This window comes from Dipodomys ordii, unplaced genomic scaffold, assembly GCF_000151885.1.
Source record: "Dipodomys ordii isolate 6190 unplaced genomic scaffold, Dord_2.0 Scaffold84, whole genome shotgun sequence".
NCBI lineage: Eukaryota > Metazoa > Chordata > Mammalia > Rodentia > Heteromyidae > Dipodomys > Dipodomys ordii.
In genome coordinates this window covers 4,001,416-4,022,344 of record NW_012267300.1, presented here as the reverse complement: position 1 = coordinate 4,022,344, position 20,929 = coordinate 4,001,416, and positions in this window count along the sequence as shown.

Genomic DNA, 20,929 nt, shown 5'->3' with positions numbered 1-20,929 from the left:
CTTTCCAGCCTAGAGGTAACTTTTTGAAAAGAGTTCTTATCAAGTTTACAATAGGAGGACAGGTGTACATATTAATTGAAATTATCAAAGAAACAGGCTCCCAACCCTGTAACTTGGTGTCAACTTTATCTTTCAAGTGTTGTCTTTACTTCCTGAGCACAAAGTTTATCATTTTTAAAGAAAAAAGCATATATTCACCATTCAAAATTCTACTTGTGCTGAAGAAACAGAGGAACGTCACCTTTCCAATCACTTATAAAGGAAGTGGTTTTCCTGTCGTGTATGTGTGCATGTATGTATGTTTACATGTATGTGTGTGTATGCAGATGTGATATTCCATATACATTTTATTTTTGGTCTGGTCGTGGGGCCTGAACTCTGGGCCTGGGTGCTGACCCTCAGCTCTTCAGCTCAAGGCTAGCACTCTACATCCTGAGCCACAGCACCACTTTTGGCATTTTTCCTTTTGCTTTATGTCGTGCTGAGGGATCGAACCCAGGGCCTCATGCATGCAAGGCAAGTGCTCTACCACTGAGCCACCTTCCCAGCCCTCCATATACATTATATATGGTGGTAGTATTTGGGTTTGAACTCAAGGTGTTCTACCACTTGAACCACATTCCTGGCTCTTTTTCCTTTTCTTTAGTTATTTGGTGTCTTGGCAAGTCTCAGACTGTGATCTTCCTACCTGTCCTTCTGGCAGTAGCTTGGATTACAGATGCATACTATACCACTTAACTGATTTGTTGGGATAGGGTAACTTTGCCTGTGCTGGTCTCAGACTGTGATTTCTATGTCAAAAGTTCATGGGATTACAGATGTCAGCTGCCATGTCTGGCTTCATGTTATATTTTTAATACACATATACAAAATCACAGCAAAGGGACACAAAGAAACTTGAGGAGGTGTGAGGTGTATCTGTTTCCTTAGCTTGTGCTATGGTGGAATCATGAATGTTTTTGTGTGTCCAAACTCTTTAAATTATGTATATTCAATATAATAGCTCTTTGTATATCAATTGTACCTCAATAAACAACCACAAAATATCACATCAAACATGAAATCCTCTCCTAGCAGATGGTTTGTGCTAGATCTTATATCACTTAAGTTATTTTGGCTCCAAGCAACAAAGCACTGCAAGTTTAACTGATATAAGGATATTTAGTACCTTGTAATTCAAAGGTGGGGCAGTGACAATACTGACTGATTAAATCAACAAATAATATTATAAAGGATTCCTGATTCTTTCTTTCTGCTTTTTAATTTTTTGTTGGTCATGGGGCCTGAACTCAGGACTTGGGTTCTGTCCCTCAGCTCTTCAGCTCAAAACTAGTGCTTTACCACTTGAGCCACAGCACCACTTCTGGTGCTGAGGAATTGAACCCAGGGCCTCATGCGTGCAAGGCAAGCACTCTACCACTGAGCCACCTTCCCAGCCCTCTTTCTGCTTTTTTATTTTTAGCATTTAGGATTTATTCTCAGACATCTTTCTCTCCTCTCAATTGCAAGAAGGCTGGTAACAGGTGCCAAGGGTCATTGACAGACATGACCTCATCTAGATCAGCTTTTATCATATGAGTCTTCTTAAGATTGAGGAAGTGTTTTCCTGGAGGCTGTCAACAAACAGTCTATGGGTCATGGGATACAAGTGCCTCATGTGTTCTTGCATAAATCAGCCACTGGCATGGAGAGTGGGAGTCAGGATCAGCTGAGACCACTCTGTCTCCTGGAGCTAGTGATGGTACAGGCTTAGTTTTCCTCAAAGCATATGATGTCTAAGAAGGGTAGTCTGTACACAAATTAGAGTTCTATTAGGAAGTACAAGCAGGATAGAAGTAGAGATAATACCTGCCAGTATTTGATATATTTCCCATGAAATATAGCGAGAGAGCAAGAGCGAGAGAGGGAGAGAGAGAGAGAGAGCTTATCCTGAGAAGAAGATTTGAGAACAGTGAGATTGACTCATTAGACATCAAGGAAAATGAAAGATGTCAAGTACAACACAATGATGGGAGAAGGAATATGGTCTGACACACCCCCTAGATGATTATTTGCCTTCTAAAGACAGTGGGATGTTGATGTAATTATTGAATGTACAGTCCTCTGGTCCTGTCATTTTCCCTGAGGGGGTTTCCATGTATGTGCCTCAGTAAAGGTTTTTTCTTTTTTAGCTTTCCTGTTCTTTTTCTAGACATTAAGGCTCATGCTGCGGCCTCTTTAGTGCTCCAGGGGGCCTTGGAATTATTTTCTTAGTCTTTCTACCTTGACTGCCTACCCTTTCGGGGCCCCATGAATTTGTGCCCTTGTTAGACATTCTGAACGTCTGGTACCTCTGTTTGCTTTGTACTTCCAGGATGCTTCAGAGGCGATTCTCTTAGTTTCCCCATTGTTTCAAGGGAGTCTTTGAGATCTCCTGTCTACCCCATATTCTCTGCACAACTAATATCTGGATGAATAAAGTTTGGAGAGAGTTTTCAGGTGAGGAGTGGACAGTTTTTGTGACCAGTGCTCCTTGGGCTACAAAACCCTTGCACTAGCTTTGACAAACGTGTTGCCAATCAACTGGCTGCTTCTTACCCCTTTCTAGGTTGCCTTCTTCTCCCTTCACTTGCCCTGTTATTCAACATACCCTGACTCAAGGTTTTCTTCCAGTCCAGGGAAAAAGCAACTGTCTATGCGATCCTGTGTTGCTCACCAAATTACTTGTTAGGATTTGGGGAAAGACATAATGATAATAGTTGCTAAATAAATTGTTTTGTTTTATTACAAATTATAGACATCCAGTCTATCTTTCTTCTAGGAGAAATTATGCCCATTAAACAGCAGGATTTCAGAACATTTGCCATGTTAGTTACTTTTCTCACCATCTTAATAAAATAGCTGACATAAATACCTGGACTGAGGTAAGATTATTTTTGCTGTGAGAGATTTAAATCTATAATTCTTTGACCTACTGATTCAGGGTTCAGAGGGGGGCAGATTGGTGGTGGGAACATGTAGCGTATCTGCTACACTTAATTGTCCTGAGCTGGGCTTTATTGCTACCATTCATCTCACTCACTGCTTAAGAATGTTTTAAAAAGAGAAGATGCATGTAGAGTGAGTACTTAGATTTCCCAAAGCCAGTTAAAAACTAGCTTCCATTCTGGATTGTCCTCTCTTAAAACAGGCATTTTTAGCTCTTTGGTGGGAAAGTGGGCCCTGGTAGTCCAAATCTAAAAATAGTTTTTTGGAAATTAAATGCATTTGCTCCCTTGAGTGTCATCAGATGGAAGTGGGTGAGATGTACCCAAAATTCACGAGAGAGAGGAATTCCAAGGTACCTGACTGCAGTGCTGATGTTGTCAGCTATACTAAAGGCATTGTTAGTGTCTTTCCTTGCTTAAAATTGGTAAATGGGGAAAGACTGTGAGTAGTGAAATCTCAGAAATATAATTGAGATGTAATCAAATGTAGAATGTAAGAACAATATATAATAAAATTTTCCCAAACATTGCATACATTTCTATAACCATTTTCATGATCTCATAACAGACCAATATTCAGATGTATGTATTATTTCTGCAATTTCCTTTTCATTGGTACTAAAGTATTCTGTAGTATATGTATTGTTATGGAATGACCCTGCAGCCAGAGTTTTATCCCTTAACCTTTTTTTTGTTCCCATCCTATGGCTTGAATTCAGGGACTGGGCTCTCTCCCTGAGCTTTTGTGCTCAAGGCTAGCCCACTACCACTTGAGTCACAGCTCCACCTCTGCTTTTTTTTGGTGATTAATTGAAGATAAGAGTCTCACAGATTTTCCTGCCTGGGCTGCTTTGAAGCTCAATCCTCAGATCTCAGTCTTCTAAGTAGCTATGAGTACAGGTGTGAACCAATTTTTGTTCAAGATAAATAGTGTCAGCACTGTAATGAACATGTTGTGAAGATGAGAATAGATATATCACTAGTCAAACATTGCAATGATATGTACAATTCTTGGTATGAACATATGTTAGCAGATATTTTATTCAAAGTCTGAGGACCAAAGCCAGTTTATAATTTAGTGTTTGAAAATTGGAACATGTTTTTGTAGTAATGATGTTAATTGGTATTTTGGTTCCCAATAGATCTTACAAGCTTATATTTAGCCCAAATATAGATGAAATGCTGAACATTCGTATGAATAATACATTTCTCTCCACCTCCCTTTGCCTCTCATTTCAATGCATGCCTCCTTGAAAGGCCATTGTCAAGTTTTGGTAGGAAAACAACATCTACTACTCGTTTAGATTTGAGTGGAAACTAAGATTTATCATGGGCCGGAAGAATTTACCATTGAATTTCCATTACTGTGAAGGAAAGGATTTTTGGGTACTGTGTATAGGAGGATTTTTTTTAAAAAAGACGAAATTAGTTGTATGTAGGACCTTGTTAGCCCTGCATACTTTATGTTTGCTCTTATCTAAAGTCAGTGCTTGTATTTCCCAAAGTCAATAAAAATGTAGCTTCCATTTTGGAAGCATTTCAAGGATAAATTGACATTTAGAAGATGCTAGTGAGCTGCAGCATGGAAATTTTTGTTATCCTATATACATTCTTGTTCTTTGGTTTATTTATTATGTATAACTCTGTCACAAAACTAGACACTATCTAGTTTTGCTGAAATATGACTATGTTCTAGTTAGCCTACATGGATTTATTATACAGTAACTACTGATTTGTCATTAAGTCTGGTTTGAGATATCTATAACTTTAATTTGCTTTTCAGAAAATAGTTGACTTGCTTGTTAAAATATTTTTGGTATGTTAGAACAGATTCAAACTTCTAGAAAACTTGCAAAGATAGTAGAGATTTTTCCCATATCCTACTTTTAGATTCCCCCTATTATTACCATTCTGTAGTGTGATCCATTCGTTACAATTAATGAACCAGAATTAGTGATCCATTTTTATTAACTAAGTCCATTTCTTTTTCAATGTTCCTTACTTTGTGTTTAATACAGTTATTTTTCCCATTTGAGGCTATTGTTAGTCATCATGCCCCAAATTTGGTTTTACTTGGCTATAAGGTGTTCCTTGGTTGTTGTTGTCATTGTTTTTTTCTTCTAACTTTGATAGTTTGAGGGAGTTCTGGTCAGGCTTGTTGTAGATATCCTTCCCTTGGAATTTGTTGGATGATTTTTTTCATGATTAAGCCAAGATTGTGAGTTTTGGGAAGTGGACTACAGAGGGAAAATGCCATCGTTATCATTCATATGAAGAGAAAATGATTTATAACTGGTAGCATGAACTTTCATTATTGGATTGAGGTATACATTTTCAGGTTCTTCCATAGTAACTTTCCCCCTTTATTAGGAGTTATCACACATGAACCTGCAATTCCACTCTTCAGTGTATGTGTATGTGTTGAATATATATATATATATATATATATATTTAAAGAAAATCAAACCAGTATGCCAAAGAGATACTGCATTTCCATGTTTTATTACAGCACTATTCCCAATAGCCAAGATATGAACTAAACCTAAGTGTCCATTGTTGGATAAGTAAAGAAAATGTGGAAACAGGTTCATGAGACTCTTATCTCCAATAAACTGTCAAAAAGCTGGAAGTGGTAGAATACTAGCTTTGAACACAAAAGCTCAGGATAGAACCCAGGTCCTGAGTTTGAGCCCTAGAACTGGCACACACACACACACACACACACACACACACACACACACACACACACACACAGAGTGAAGTCCTGTCATTTGAAACCACATCAATAATGCTGGGTAGCTTTTTATTAAGCAAAAAAGTCAGGCACTGAGAAACAAATATATCCATGTTCTGACTTAAATATGAAAGCTACACTAAGTCTGGGAAGAATAGGAAGAACGAATGAAGGATAGGTAACAAGTGATGAGGTGCAGCTGGATAGGCAGAATAGTTTCTAGTGTTCTATAACATAAAAGGGTACTTAAGATTGACAGTAATCATATCTCTCAAAATAGCTGAAGGAGAAGAGTTTTGAATATCCCTAAAATGAAGAAAAATGAAATGATTGTGAAAGATATGCTAATGACACTTATCCATGCTATACATCATTAACTTGTAAGTTATGAGTCAATTAAAAACAAACCAAAACTAACCAAAAGATAAGAAATGGGTTGTGTTTCAATTGATCAAGGATAAAATGTCTACATAAATTTGGAAGCTTTAATTGGTTTACATTTTAAATACATATTTTTAAGAATTGTAGGTTTTACCCTGTAAAATAGGTTAAAATGAAGAAAATAGTAATTTCTTAGAACTGTTACTTTATACGGGCCCTTTTTTTTCTTTGTCATAGCTTCAAACTTTAGGCTACTTTCAAAGATAGATTTTGGTATTTAGAAGACATCGGTTTGAAAAAAAATATATTTGACCATAATATGTAGACTGATCAAAGTTTTCCATGTAAATATTATGGATATCCAATAATTCAGTGGATTATCATATGCAATTTGATATTTATTATGCAATAACTCAATGGTATCATAGGCAAATTTCCAAATAGATTGACTGAAAAGAAAATCTTCATGCAGACGAGATTCTTTTCTCTGGCAGTTTTGTGTTGTATATTTTCATTGCTTCCATTGGAAAGAAATGAACTGTTCACGGTTGATATATTCTGGGTTTTATATGGAACAGAATTCTCAGCTAGAAAAATGATTTTACTCTTGGAGTTGCAAAGCTTTCGATATTCATCATAATTTCCGTCATATCCTGTGGATATTACTTTAACTATTTTAGGCAGAAATCTGGATGTAATCAATTCAGTCTTTGGGGAAATACTTTGGATCAAAACCATTAGGAGTCTTTAAATATCCCTGCAAGCAAGTCTCACTGAGTTACTCTCACAGGTGAGTTTCCATCAGTAATTAGATCTTTTCATTCTTGGCATTGCACAAGCAGTATTTGTAATTCTAAGACACTAAAGGCTTGGACTGTATTTGTGAAATAAAGGGAAGCAGAAAATGTAGACCTTGCTTTGGCAAAAAAAAAAAAAGACTATTAAGTATGGAGCTTGTTTTTAATTTACTGAGGTGGAGGATGCCAATTAATTCTCCACTTATAGTTTTAGACAGAAGACCACTCAATTTGTTTTCTGCTAGAATAAAACTTGAAAATGATTTTTTAAAACTCATGTTTTATAGTTGCCCTGTTCCAGTTCCAAGTGGAGATGTTGGATATGCTGTCTTTCCCTTTCCTTCCTCCCTGTGCTCTCTCTCCCTCTTTTTCTTCCTGTGTTTCTCTCTCTCTTTTTCTCTACCCTCCATCCCTCCCCTGTCCTCCATCTGTCTGTCTTTCTGTCTCTGTCTCTATCATCTTTCTGGTTTCTACTCTGTCTCCATAATCTATTCCAATAATGATTTGCTAAGGGTCATACATAGAATTGGAGAAAAAAAGTGAGATTGTTGCACACACTGAAAGGATGAAAGGAGAGTGAAATTAAAGCAAAGATATATATAGCGAGAGAGAGAGAGAGAGAGAGAGAAATAGATAGATAGATAGATACACACATATACATATATTTACAAGTTTGGGGATACTGATTCTGGTGTTAGTAAAGTATCATATGTATCATGGATCTGTTTTAATACATGTTAGTTACACAAACAAAATCTGTCTATGTTTGGTCTAAGTGAAGTTATATCTTTTTAGGTCAGAGGAATGTTGGGATGAATATCAATGAATCAGTACAAATTTACTTCATTGACCAGGAAAATAATTCTCTGAGCAAGGTGCTGATTAAATTGACTTGGGATTAGCTATAGAGTGGGGTCTTATTTTTAAACATGGGCATTTATATAATTGCTCTACTAATTACACATTGGTTAACTTCCCATCTTTTTTTGAGTCACCTCAAATTATCTTTTTTACTGTGCTTTTAAAATTTTTATATATATATATATTTATTTATTTATTGTAAAGATACTGTACAGAGGGGTTACAGTTACATGAGCAAGGTAATGAGTCCATTTCCTATCGAGCGTTGTTATCCCCTCCTTTGTTTTTCCCTTACTATCCCTTTCCTCCCCACCTCCCAAACTTCTCCCTTTCCCCTCTTCCCCCCCACCAAAGTTGTAAAGTTTGTTTTCTACATAGTGTCTTGCACAACTCATTGTTACAATGGGTCATCCTGTATCCTTATTTCAGCATTTTGTTATTTCCCTTCCCCTCTCCAAATTAGAAAAATGTATATACAAGATTCAGGACACTGGAATAAAATATATATACCATGGGGGAAGAGCATACAAAAAAACAAAAAAAATCACATAGTACATTATAGGTACATTAAAAAGAACAACAAGAAAGATAAAATCTCTTGTGTCCCTATCTTGGGTTTCATTTCACTTAGCATAAGGTTATATGGTCATATATACATAGCTTTTGACATTTTCTGCTTGTCCCAGACATATACTAGTTATTGTAGATAAGGGAAACCATAGGACCTATGTTTCTTTAATATATCTTTTTCCAAGTCTTTCCATTTCCTAACAAATGGGGTTGTGTCATTCTTTCTGATGGAGGCTTAGAATTCCATTTGTGTGTGTGTGTGTGTGTGTGTGTGTACACACCATTTTTTCTTGATCCATTCATCTACTGAGAAGCATCTGAGTTGGTTCCATATCTTAGCTATGGTGAATAATGATGTGATAAACATCATTGTACTGGTAACTTTAGTATGGCCTTGTTTATGATCATTTGGGTAAATGCCAATGAGTAGGATTACTGGGTCATAGGGGAGCTCTATGTGGAGTCTTTTGAGGAACCTTTGTACTGCTTTCCAAAATGGTTGAACAAGTTTATACTCCCACCAACAATACAGTAGGGTTCCCTTTTGGCCACATCCCCTCCAGCATCTGTTGTTAGTAGATTTCTTGATTTTAATCATTTACTGAAGAGGCTGTTTTTCTTCCATTCTATTTTTTTAGCTCCCTTGTCAAACATTAGATGACTATAGGTCTGTGGATTCATTTCTGGATCTTCGTTTCTATTCCATTGGTCCTCGGGTCTATTTTTATTTCAGTACCAAGCTGTTTGGATTACTATGGCCTTGTAGTAGAGTTTGAAATTTTGTATTGATATTTCTCCATTACTGTTCTTTCTGCTAAGGATTGTTTTTGGAATTTAGGCTTTTTTATTGTTCCGTATGAATTTTTGGATTGCTTCTTCTATTTCCTTGAAGAAAGAGGTTTGGGATATTGATAGGTATCACAATGAATTTGTAGATAGCCTTTGGCAGGATTGCCATTTTCACAATGTTAATCCTCCCAATCCAGGAGCATGGGAGGTTTTTCTTTTGAGTGAGACCGTTAAATTATAACCCACGGAGATGCTGTCATTCATAGGCTTTCAATTTTCCCAGCAGGATTTCACCCACCATTCCATCCTCCCAGACAGACCAAAGGTAAGATGTGAAATGTTTAGATTTGGGAAGGGTCTATTATTTTACCCTATTGTTAGTTACCAAGGCAAGTCTGGCTTCTCTCATGGATGCTGGCAGAAGATGTAAGACTCTTGCCTTGAAAAATAGGACTTTAGTAATCAAGATTCAGAAAGCATCATGAGACTCATATTCATGTTAGATCCCCTTGCCACTCAGCTCCATAGGGGCAATGAGTATAGTCCAAAGTAGAAGTTGCATGTGCTCAGTCAACTGTGTCACGCTGAGAAACCACAAATTGTAGTGAATTGTGTAACCAAACTGCTAGCAAATTGCCCAAACTTTACTCTGGAAGGAGACATCGTGTTTACTAATCTAGTGAGGAAGCAAATACACCTTCTGCCCTAGGGAAGGATACTAGCTCTGTCTTCCAAAGCTATTGACTATGTAACTGTTCTTGCAAAGATAAACCAGAACTAAGATTCTGATTTTTTCCTTAGAAGATAATCAGAAACACATGAGAATGGTGTAATATGGTGTAATATGTACATGTCACATAAAATCTATGTACCTAGCTATCTAAGTGTTCATTTTTCATCCATTTTATTGTTCTATTATACCTTTATTGATTCAAGTATTAAAATAATCACAAAAGGCTGAGAAGTGGTGGTCTAAGATTATACCTGTAATCCTAGGTGGCTATTCAGGAGTCTGAGATCTAAAGATTGTGGTTCAAAGCCAGCCAGGAAAGTCCATGAGACTCATTTCCAATTAACTACCCCTGATAAAAGCCAGAAGTGGAGCTGTAGCTCAAATGGTATACTGCTAGCCTTGAGCACAAACACTCAGTGACAGTGCCCAGGCCCTGAGTTCAAGCATCTGGAGTTCAAGCATCATTTTCCATATCACAGGTAATATTTGGTACTATAGTAGGTTAGAAATGCAACAGTTAACTAGAAAGATCACTCCCTTACCTTGTGACATTTACAGTCCACGTGGGAAGAAAGACTATTAATCCACTAAACAAATAACTAACAACAAACAATAAGGTAATAAAATCAGATAAATTTCTAGCTGGAGAAATGAGGTTCTCATAGCAGTATAGGTAGTAAAGCACTTACCAGACTGACCCAAAGTTTTGTATGCCTGGGGTGAATAGTGAGGAGAGAGTAGCCTGAGGAAGGCTGAAGATTTTAGGGTTCTAACAATGTAACACATGGTCTATGGGTTAAAGAATTTCATTCTTCAAGCATCAGGGAAATAAAGGAAGATCTTAAGCAAGGGAGAGATATCATCAATGTGATTTCTAAAAAAGTCACTGAGATTCTGTGGGGACAGTGATTGAAGATCACAAAATTAGCTTCAGGGAACTGTGTTGGGGTAATAATGACTAGCTGGTATGGAAACTCAGGACAGAGGGAAAATCTTGGCTGTGAGATTGTAAGAGTCAATGATAAGCATAGTGATTGATTGGGAAGGAAGAGAGTAGGATGCTCTTGGCTCCTACTTGGACAGTAAGTGGATGAGAGGAAGTCCTATGTCACAAAAAGACACAGTGACAATGGGCTGGGTTAAGTGTTGACAAATCACAGCCATTCACATCCATCACAATGATGTCTGAGAAAAAGAGAAAAATGTTATTTGTTAGGCCTTACCTCTGGAGTCTGCGGTCTATATGTTCCTCTGTGTAGTTCTATTCCCTTATTGAGTTATGTGCCTGAAATATTGTAGGCCCCTCAAGGGGGTCCTGAGTGTATTGCAAAGCCATCATTTTACATGGGAATGTTGTCTGAAAGGATCAGCTGACACTGCAATGTGTTCTGTGAGGCCCATGGGTTTCTCTGTGAGAACACAGAGAAATTATCCTGCAATCTTGACCTAGGATTAATAACTTTGCTAATAACGGATATGTTCTTAATTTATAGACACAAAACCAACAAGTTCAACAAGAAATGTACTTATTACCTTACTTATGTAACTGTAACTCCGCTGTTCATCACCTTGTCAATAAAAAATAAATATTAAAAAAACATGAATAAGCCAAGTTTCTTTCTTTTTGTGATTGGCTATTAGAAAGTTAGGAAGCATTTTATTGTCCATGACTGACTTGCCTGTAAGGCTTCCTGTAGGTACTAACCACTCTCTTCCACCTGCCCACTCTTACTTGACTTTGATTGATTATATCTTTCTTCTTGTTGCTTGAACATATGTTCAAATCTCTTCTAAATCTTTTCTGGAATAACTTAATGTGAAAACAGGTAAATAGAAATCTAAAACTAAGCCATTGGTGAGTTTGGCCAAATGGGTCTATTAGACTTTGGTTCTTTATCTGTGAAAGGAAAGATTTGAACCAGATAAACCATTATGACATTTTTCTTTTCTTTTTATTTCTACACTTTTCAAAAGAAAATTAGAAGTGTTTTTAAGAGAAGATTTGAGCCATCACAGGTGTGTGTGTGTGTGTGTGTGTGCGCGTGCGCGTGCGCGCACGTGTGTGCTGGTCTTGGGACATGAACTCAGAGCCTGGGCACCGTCCCTGAGTCTTTTTGCTCAAGGCTGGCACTCTACCATTTGAGCCATGGCTCCACTTCTAGATTTATTTACTTATTTATTTTGGGTTAATTGAAGAGAAGAGTCACATGGACTTTCCTGTCTGGGCTGGCTTCAAATCACAATCCTCAGAACTCAGCCTCCTGAGTAGTTAGGATTAAAAGTGTGAGACACTGGTGCCCAGCAAATCATAACATATAAATATAAATTGCTATTTCTTTCCTCATTGAATTATTGATTTCCCAAAAGTTATCTTTATCCTTGAAAGTGACCTAGGAGCTGCTTTTTTCAATTAACTCTTTTCTTAACCTGAAGTTATTGTCATGATCATGTACTGGGCTGTGTTACAATGAAACTACAAAGCATTTCTCTTACCTCCTTTCTTGTAGTCTTTCTTATCCATCCCCCTTTTTACAATTTTAGTGGGTTTCACAATTTTATTTTATACATTATAGAGAGTACTTGTATCATATTCACCTCTCATTACTATCACGTCCCACCCTCCCCTCCCCCATTCTAGTCAATGGCCTCAGATTTGCAACTTCTTGGGTCTTTTTTATCTTGGAAATATCAAGTGTCTCCACTGTATATCAATATTATAGCGCTGACTGGGTCATGTTCATTTTCAAATACTTTTTCATCAGTGAGAAATTATTTAATATTTCAGGGTCTTGGATTTAGCATGAAGAAGAATATATGGCTTTCACATGCACACCGTGAGTATTAATAATGTATTATCATCTAGTGTGGTATCAGGCATTCAGGTGGTTGCTATAGTTACACTGTTGCTCTTATTAAGGGCTCATATTCCTGGAGGTGCTGCCTCAGACTGATGTATGCTTTCATTAAAGTTCTCCAAAATCTAGGGGATCTGGTGACAAGGAGTTTACTTCTCTGAGTATCACTTCTTTGAAACAGCTGAGCACATCTCTTGCTCACTCCAAGGGAATTTTTGGGCCCTATTTAGAGGAAAATTTAACATCTATGAAACATATTTCCATTTTTCCCTATTTTGGGAAATACAAGAATAAACATTTAGTTTCAATATTATAAAGTTTTTAATTTTCTTTTAGTAGTACTAGAGTTCATACTCAGGCCTTTGCACTTCCAAGTACTTTCTAAATTGAGCCATTCCCCCAGCATTTTGCCTTTTTAAACAAGTTTATTCTGAGTTAGAATCTTTCTCATTATTTGTCTTGGATGGCCTTGAGCCATAGTTCTCCCTCTGAGTAATTGAGTTACAGCAGCTCACCACCATACCTAGCCTTTATTTTTTGTTGTAACAGAATATGAAACAAACAAATCTTGTACATATCAATAGGGTACTGTTTAAAACAGATTAAATCAGGAGAAATATTTTTGTCTTCAAAATGATCATTTCTTCGTTGTTGAAAACATTCAAAATACTTTCTTCTAGCTTTTTGAGATATATAGTGCATTCTTCTAGATTTCTGAGATATATATTGCGTATTTGTAATGTACCTTACTTTCTAATACCACACTAGAGCTGCTTACTCTTAATGAACTCAGCCTTCCCTGACCAAACTCTCTCCATCTTTCCCCTACTGATTCCCACCCTTGGTAAATGTTTTGTGCAATATTATATGGGGGATAAATTTTCTTTTTTGGTGGGGGGAGAGGAATCAAAAAGAATCTTGAGCCAGGGTGGTGGCTCATGTCTGTAATCTTAGCTACTTAGGAAGCTGAGATCTGAGCCAGTTCCAAACCACCTCAGGCAGGAAAGTCTTTGAGACTTTTAACTGCAATTAATGATAAAATACTGAAAGTGGAGGTGAAGATCAAGTGGTAAAGTGCTAACCTTGAGGAGAAAAAATTCAGGGACAGGATTCAAGTCCTGAGTTTAAGTCTCAGGACGCAAGCATGTGGGTGCATGTGACCTCAGTGGATGCAGATGTGACCTCTTCCAGGTGTGCCAGTTGCCTAGGTAACACAGGTACTGGGTGGAGACTTTGCTGTGAGGAAGGTGGAGTCTGCTCGCCATTCAGGAGCGAGCCTTACAGTTTTCATTTTTTTTATATCTACCTTACAATCTCAAACCCTAACTTGTACCTAATTTACAGTCTGCCCTCAGATTGTTAAATAGTTTTTGGCAAGTTTAAAAGGATAATTAGTTTAGTAAAAGTGATAATTAATATAATGACAAGGTGTGTATGAAATTTAGACTGAATCTTTTCTGACTTGTACTGATTAGGTAAAACTTGTTGCTTGGATCATGGGACAAAAAGTTGGAAGAGACTAAGTATTTGATTCTCTCTCTTGGCTTTCAGAGACATTCCTGAATTATACTGGGCAGGGACTAAGGGGAAAAGTGGGTTACTTTAGGTCTAACAAAGCAGGAAGGAAATTAGTTTCCTGCTGCTGAAAGCTGGTGATGATCATGAACTTGAATTGGGGTTGTATTCATTTTATCATTTATAATGTCTAGTCTATCCACTATTGATGTTTAGACTGGAAAGTTCTTTGCAGGGGTGACCCTTGTCCTGTTCCTTGTGTAAAGATTAGCTTTATCTGCATCTGTTGTCTATAGAAATTGGATGTCAGTAAAAGGCTCTCTGTTATATGACACATACATATATCTATGTGTGTATATGTTCTTTGTGTGTATATATATATATATATATATATATATGTATATAAACATGCCAGGTGCTAGTGGCTCATGCCTATAAACTTAGCTACTGAGGAGTGTAAGATCTGAGGGTCATGGTTTGAAGCCAGCCTGGGCAGGAAAGTCTAGGAGACTCTTATCTCCACTAAATTACAAAACAAAACAAAAAGCAAAAACAGATGTGAAACTGTGGCTCAAGTGGTAAGTCATTAGCCTTGAGAAAAAAGGTGAGGGACAGTGCTCAGGCCTAAGGACCAGCAGCAAAAACAAAACCCCAAGCAAAAAAAAAAATCCCCACATGACTTTAGCTATAGCTAACTATCCACATGGAGACAAATATCAGCTTTAATTGAGAAACGTTACCAAGTTTTTTTAGTGATGGTTTTTATCTTTGCCTATCATATTAAAGAAAAGTTGTTCCACTTACTGTTCTCTGAGGAGCACGAAGAAATTTATTTGTACCCTGAAAATAGTTTGGGTTTCCTCTTCTGAATGATGGAAATGTTTAAAGGAACTTTCTTTTTTTATTTTATTTTTACCTTGAAGTAGTTGTAAAAAGGAATTACCATTCAACAAATCAGTTTGTAAGTACAATGCATCTGGATGGATATCATCCCTTTTATCCTTCTCCCCATCTCTCCCAATCCAACACCTCACCTGCCCCATTCATCTCTTCATTCCTCTACCTCTCCCCCTTGGCCTCTCTCCCACCCTGCCACACCTTTCACATGCTAGTTTTCTGGTATTTGTTTGGAATTGTACCATTTGATTCTTCTCTACCCATACCATACTTAGGTTAGTGTGACTGTGTACACTTGTATAAAACTTCATATGTGTTTACCTATATATTTATAAATTAGATCTAGCTCCCACATATGAGAGAAAACATGTGTCTTTTTTCTCTCTAGGCCTGATTTACTTCACTTGATACACTTTTCCCAAGCCCATTATTTCTTTGAAAATGATGTAATATCATTCTTCCTAATGGATGAGTAAAATTCCATGGTGTATATTACATGTTCCTGATCCATTTGTCCATTGAGGGACATCTGGGCTGTTTCTGTATTTTGGCTATGGTGAATAGTGCAGCAATGAACTTGGTTGTGCAAGTGCTTTTACTGTATATGATTTGTAGTCTTTTGGATAAAGTTGTAATTTTTTGGATAATTTTTGAGGAATCTCCAAACTGCTTTCCAGAGTGCTTCTAATACAGATCTCCACATCATCCACACTAGCATCTGTTGTTATATGTTGTTTCTATTCTGTTTTTTTTTTTTTTAGTTCCTGTTCAGGTGCTTAAACTTGTGGGTTGGGCCTTGTCCCTGGACTTTTTAACTTGAGGCTAGCACTCTATTACTTGTGTCACAGCTCCACTTTCTGAATTTCTTGGTAGTTAATTGGAGATAAAAGACTTACTTGCTTTCCTTCCCTGGCTGGCTTTGAACCATGATCCTCAGATCTTAGCCTGCTGAGTAGCTAGGATTATAGGCATGAGCCACTGGTACCCAGCCTTATTTGTGTTCTTGATAATGCCCACTCTAAACGATGAGATTGAATGAATTTCAATGTTGTTTTGATTTGCATTACCTTTATGACCAGAGATGATGAGCATTTATTCATGTGTCTATTGGCCATTTTTACTTGTTCTTCTGAGAAGTCTTTTTAGAGGAACTTTCCTCTTTGGAAAAGGTAATCCAAGAAACTGAAAATACAGAGGTAGAAAAACATCTTTTAATAAAAACTGAGCTGCTAAGAAACAACCTACATGATCCCTTTTTGAAAAGAAAAGAAGCTATTGATCTTGCTAGCTATGTCCAGTTCTATGCCTCCATCAGAAAGAATGACATTGCCCCATTTGTTAGGAAATGGAAACACTTGGAAAAAATTCTATTAAGTGAAGTAATCCAGGCCCAAAGAAACATAGGTCCCATGGTTTCCCTTATTTGCAGTTATTAGTATATGTCTGAGACAAGCAGAAACGGTCAGATAAGTTGATGTTAGGTGAAATGAACCCCAAGATAAGGATTCAAATGTTTTTTTCTTGCACTTGTTTCTAACATATTTATAAGATGATTTCTTTGCTGCTTTCTGTGTCCCTCCCCCATGGTATAACCCCTGTTTTCACTGTATTTGATGTTGGTATAATTTGTGGAGGGGAAAGGAAAAAACAAATTGTTTAAATAGGGATACAGGTGGACCCATTGCAACAATGAGATGTACAAGACGTTATGTCGAAAAACGAACTTTACAACTTTGGCCAGGAGTTGGGAGTGGAGTGGGGGAGGGGGGAAAGGGGAAGGGGGAGAGATGGGAAAGGATGGTAGGGGAAACAAAGGAGGAGGCAACAATGCTTGATAAGAAATGCACTCATTACCTTGCCCATGTAATTGTAACTCCTCTGTATGGTATTTTCACAATAAAAAAAGAAAAGAAACCTTCTGGATGTCATACATGAAATAGAAGATATTATTTGCTGATTTTTCACTTAGCACTTTTTTTAAATTCTAAATATAAATTATACTTCATCTTGTGTTTGAGTTAACATTTGAAATTTTGTTCTGAAACCCACAAGATCTGTGATTGTTGCTACCAATGTGGATCCACTAGCTACATAGTAGTCTCTTTTAATTACTGTTGGCTTCTGTTTTACTTTATCCTTACCCAGGTTATGTGGAAACAGTTCAGAATTGCCTTTGATAATGCCTCCTAGACATTTGTCCTGAGTGAGGCCCGGAGCCAGAGCTCATTCCCTGCAGAAGCTCAGAAGTAATCCAGTCCTGCAGATTCCCTCAGAACTGTGACAGCACTTTTAAAGATCAAGAATTCTTTTTTGTGTGAACAGAAAATTAGTGCTTTTCTCTACAGTGCAAGTTTTTACAAGTTGAATATTTTCCCCCCTTAAAGATGAATTATATGCCCATTGTGGAAAATGTAGAAATGTATTATGAAGAAAATAATAGTTGTGCATAATCATATCATTAAGAAATGAATGTCATTAAAATTTTAGATTATTTCCTCCTAGGATTTTATTATGCCTTTTCAATTGGTGGCATCATACTATAAAATATAATTTAGTATTCCACTAGTTAAAACTTTAAAACTTAGCTTTATATCATAGACTTGTTTCCCTGACATTTACTATTCTTAAACCCTAGTTTAGAGAAAGTAGTGTTGAATTAATCATCACAGAAATCCTTTGCTGTAGGTAGAGAAATTCAGTATGATCCCCCTTGTGCAGAAAGAAAATTAAAGCACAGAGATGAAGTGATATTTCCCATATCTTATATCCATGTTAATTACAGATGCTACAGGCAGAACTGGAATCTAAGATATTGGCATGATTAGATTAATGTCTCAGGAAGATGTTGAGTTATGTATTGGAGTAGGTGTATGGAAATAATGAAATGTTATTAGTGGGAAGTACCCAAATGTTAACTGTCTAAGGGAAACAGGGGAGGTGATTGATTAAAGTGCTATCAGAGGCTTACTTACAAGTATCATTGACATTCAGCTGTTGGCTTTTTACAAAAAAGAAAGTTTAAAAATAATAATAAAAAAAGATTCCAGGCTACTTTCAGATATTGATGTAAGCACTATTCATTAAAAAAGGGAAAGCTGATGGTGGAGTAGATTGAGAGAAAGATAGTTGGTTCCATTTTGGATGAACTGAAATGCAAATCCCCAGGGCATGCAAGTTCAAATGTCCCGTAGGCTACTGGATACTGGCTGAATGAAGCTTGATGGGAAAAGAAAGAGTAAGCAGAAAGAAGAAAGCATATCTGGCTAGAGATGTTCACTTGGAGTGAGATCATCATTTAAAAGGTAGTAGATAGTAAATGTAAACTAGTAAAACCAGTCTGGAAGGTAGTTAGGAGACTCCTAAACTAGACTAAACAAAGAAACTAAGCATAAAACTGTGATCTACCCATACTACTCTCTGGTATTTACCTAGAGCAATACAAGGTAATGTTCAGAGGATTACCTTTCCGTAAGTCAGGTAATGGGTACATTTCTTTTTAGACAATGTTATTCCTTTCTTTGTTTTCTAATAGTTTCTACCAGCTCTTCTGAATGAAGAGCAGTGTATTTGCTTCTAATTTTTATCTCAGGTTTTTAATGCTACTACTTGCTACTTAATAATGTCTTCAAGTAACCAATTGATATTAAAAGAAGAATAAAGATTTCAATTGTTCTTAGGAATGAGAAGATCCTCCCAGTTACCAAAATCTACCCTCTTGGGATAATCAAAAGATTATGTATAAAAAATACCATAGAAATATTGATATTCAAGTTGAAAATGTGTGCACTGAATGGGGCCATGTGTTAGTGTGGTAGCTTCCTAGTAGTTTAACAGATACTTGAGATAATTAACCTATAAAGAGATACTTTATTTGATTAACAATTCATGATCAGTTGGCGCCATGGCTTTTGGGCAGGTTGCAAGAGAGTATGTAGTGGATTAAAGCTGCTCACCTCATAGCTAAGAAGGAGAGGGGTTCCCACAATCCCTCTCAAGGACATGCTCCCAAGTCCTGGATACTTCCTACTAGTCTGCTGCTCTTAGTTTCCTCAGCCTCTTAGTAGTGGCAAAGGGATTAGGTCTCTAACACATGGTACTCTGGGAGACACTGTGTACTTGAAATAAAGTAAGAGCCTTGGCCTTGTAAATTTTGCCAAATGAGTATGGAGTGTGTCAGTATATATATATATATATATATATATATATATATATATATATATATATATATATGACAGTGTCTCTATGTGTATGTGTTTTGGTATCTGCACTAAGGCTTGATCTCAGGGCCTCCTGGTCTGGCTGTGCTTTTCATTAAAGGTTGGTGCTCTACTACTTTCAGCTTTAAAAAATATTTTACTTTCTTGTTATTATAAAGGTAAGGTACAGAGAGATTGCAATTACATGAGTCAGGTAATGAGTACATTTCCATCATACAGTGTCTTCTGTTCCCTCATTCTCTCCCAGTCTCTACCTCCTGTTTGCACCCAAAAGTTGTGTAGCTCACTTTCATCACTGTCTAGTGAGCGCCATTGCCGCACCTTTTTACTCCTTTCCCCTCCAGTTCTATACCCTTCTGAACACTTTCAGCTTTTTGGTGGTTAATTGGACATAAGAGACTCATGGACTTTCCTGACTGTGTTGTCTTTGAACCTCAGTCTTCAGATTTCAGTCTCCTGAATAGCTAGGATTATAGGTAGGAGTCACCAGGACGTGATTTCCCTAGGTATATTTTAGATTTAGAATTTTCTAGCTTATGTACACCTTTCTTTTTTCTTTTCTGTTTTATACTGGAGCTAGATCAGGGCCTCACTCATTCTACTCAGGTGCTCTAGCACTGAACTTCCATATTAGCCTAGTCTTTGCTTTGGACTGGCACTACTACCATTCCTCCTTCTTTGAGAAGTGGGGCTAGAGAAGGGGCAGAAGGTGTGGAAAGGGATGCACACATCTAGGCACTGGGAAAGCCTCACTTAATATGATTTAATTCAGAGCTACACTGAGTGAAATACTGTAACTCATTTTTTATGGAGGAAGGAAATTGAAGATCAGAGACATGAACTATCTTTGAGGGCATATATTTTATATATATTTATTTTTATATATAGTTATTTCTTTTTATTCTTATTTTTATTGTGAAAATACCATACAGAGGGGTTACAATTACATGGGCAAGGTAATGAGTGCATTTCTTATCAGGCATTGCTGCCTCCTCCTTTGTTTCCCCTACCATCCTTCCCCTCAGCACTCCGCCAAAGTTGTAAAGTTCGTTTTTCCACATAAGGTCTTGTACATCTCATTGTTGCAATGGGTCCACCTGTATCCTTATTTAAACAATGTGTTTTTTCCCTACCCCTTTAACAAATTATACCAACATCAAACAGAGTGAAAACAAGGGTTATATTGTGGGGGAGGGATATACAAAGCAACAAAGAAATATCTGTTTTTTTTGGGGGGGTCTGGTTGTGGGGCCTGAACTCTGGGCCTGGGCACTGTCTCTCAGCTCTTCAGCTCAAGGCTAGCGCTCTACCACTTGAGCCACCTTCCCAGCCCCAAAAGAAATATCTTATAAATATGTTAGATACAATAGCAAGAAAGAAAAAAAAACATTTGAGTCCTTAACTTGGGGTTCATTTTGTTTAACATCAACTTATCTGACCGTTTCTGCTTGTCTCAGACATATACTAGTTATTGCAAATAAGGGAAATCATGGGACCTATGTTTCTTTGGGCCTGGCTGACTTCACTTAATATAATTTTTTCCAAGTCTTCCATTTCCTAACAAATGGGGCAATGCCATTCTTTCTGATGGAGGCATAGAATTCCACTGTGTAT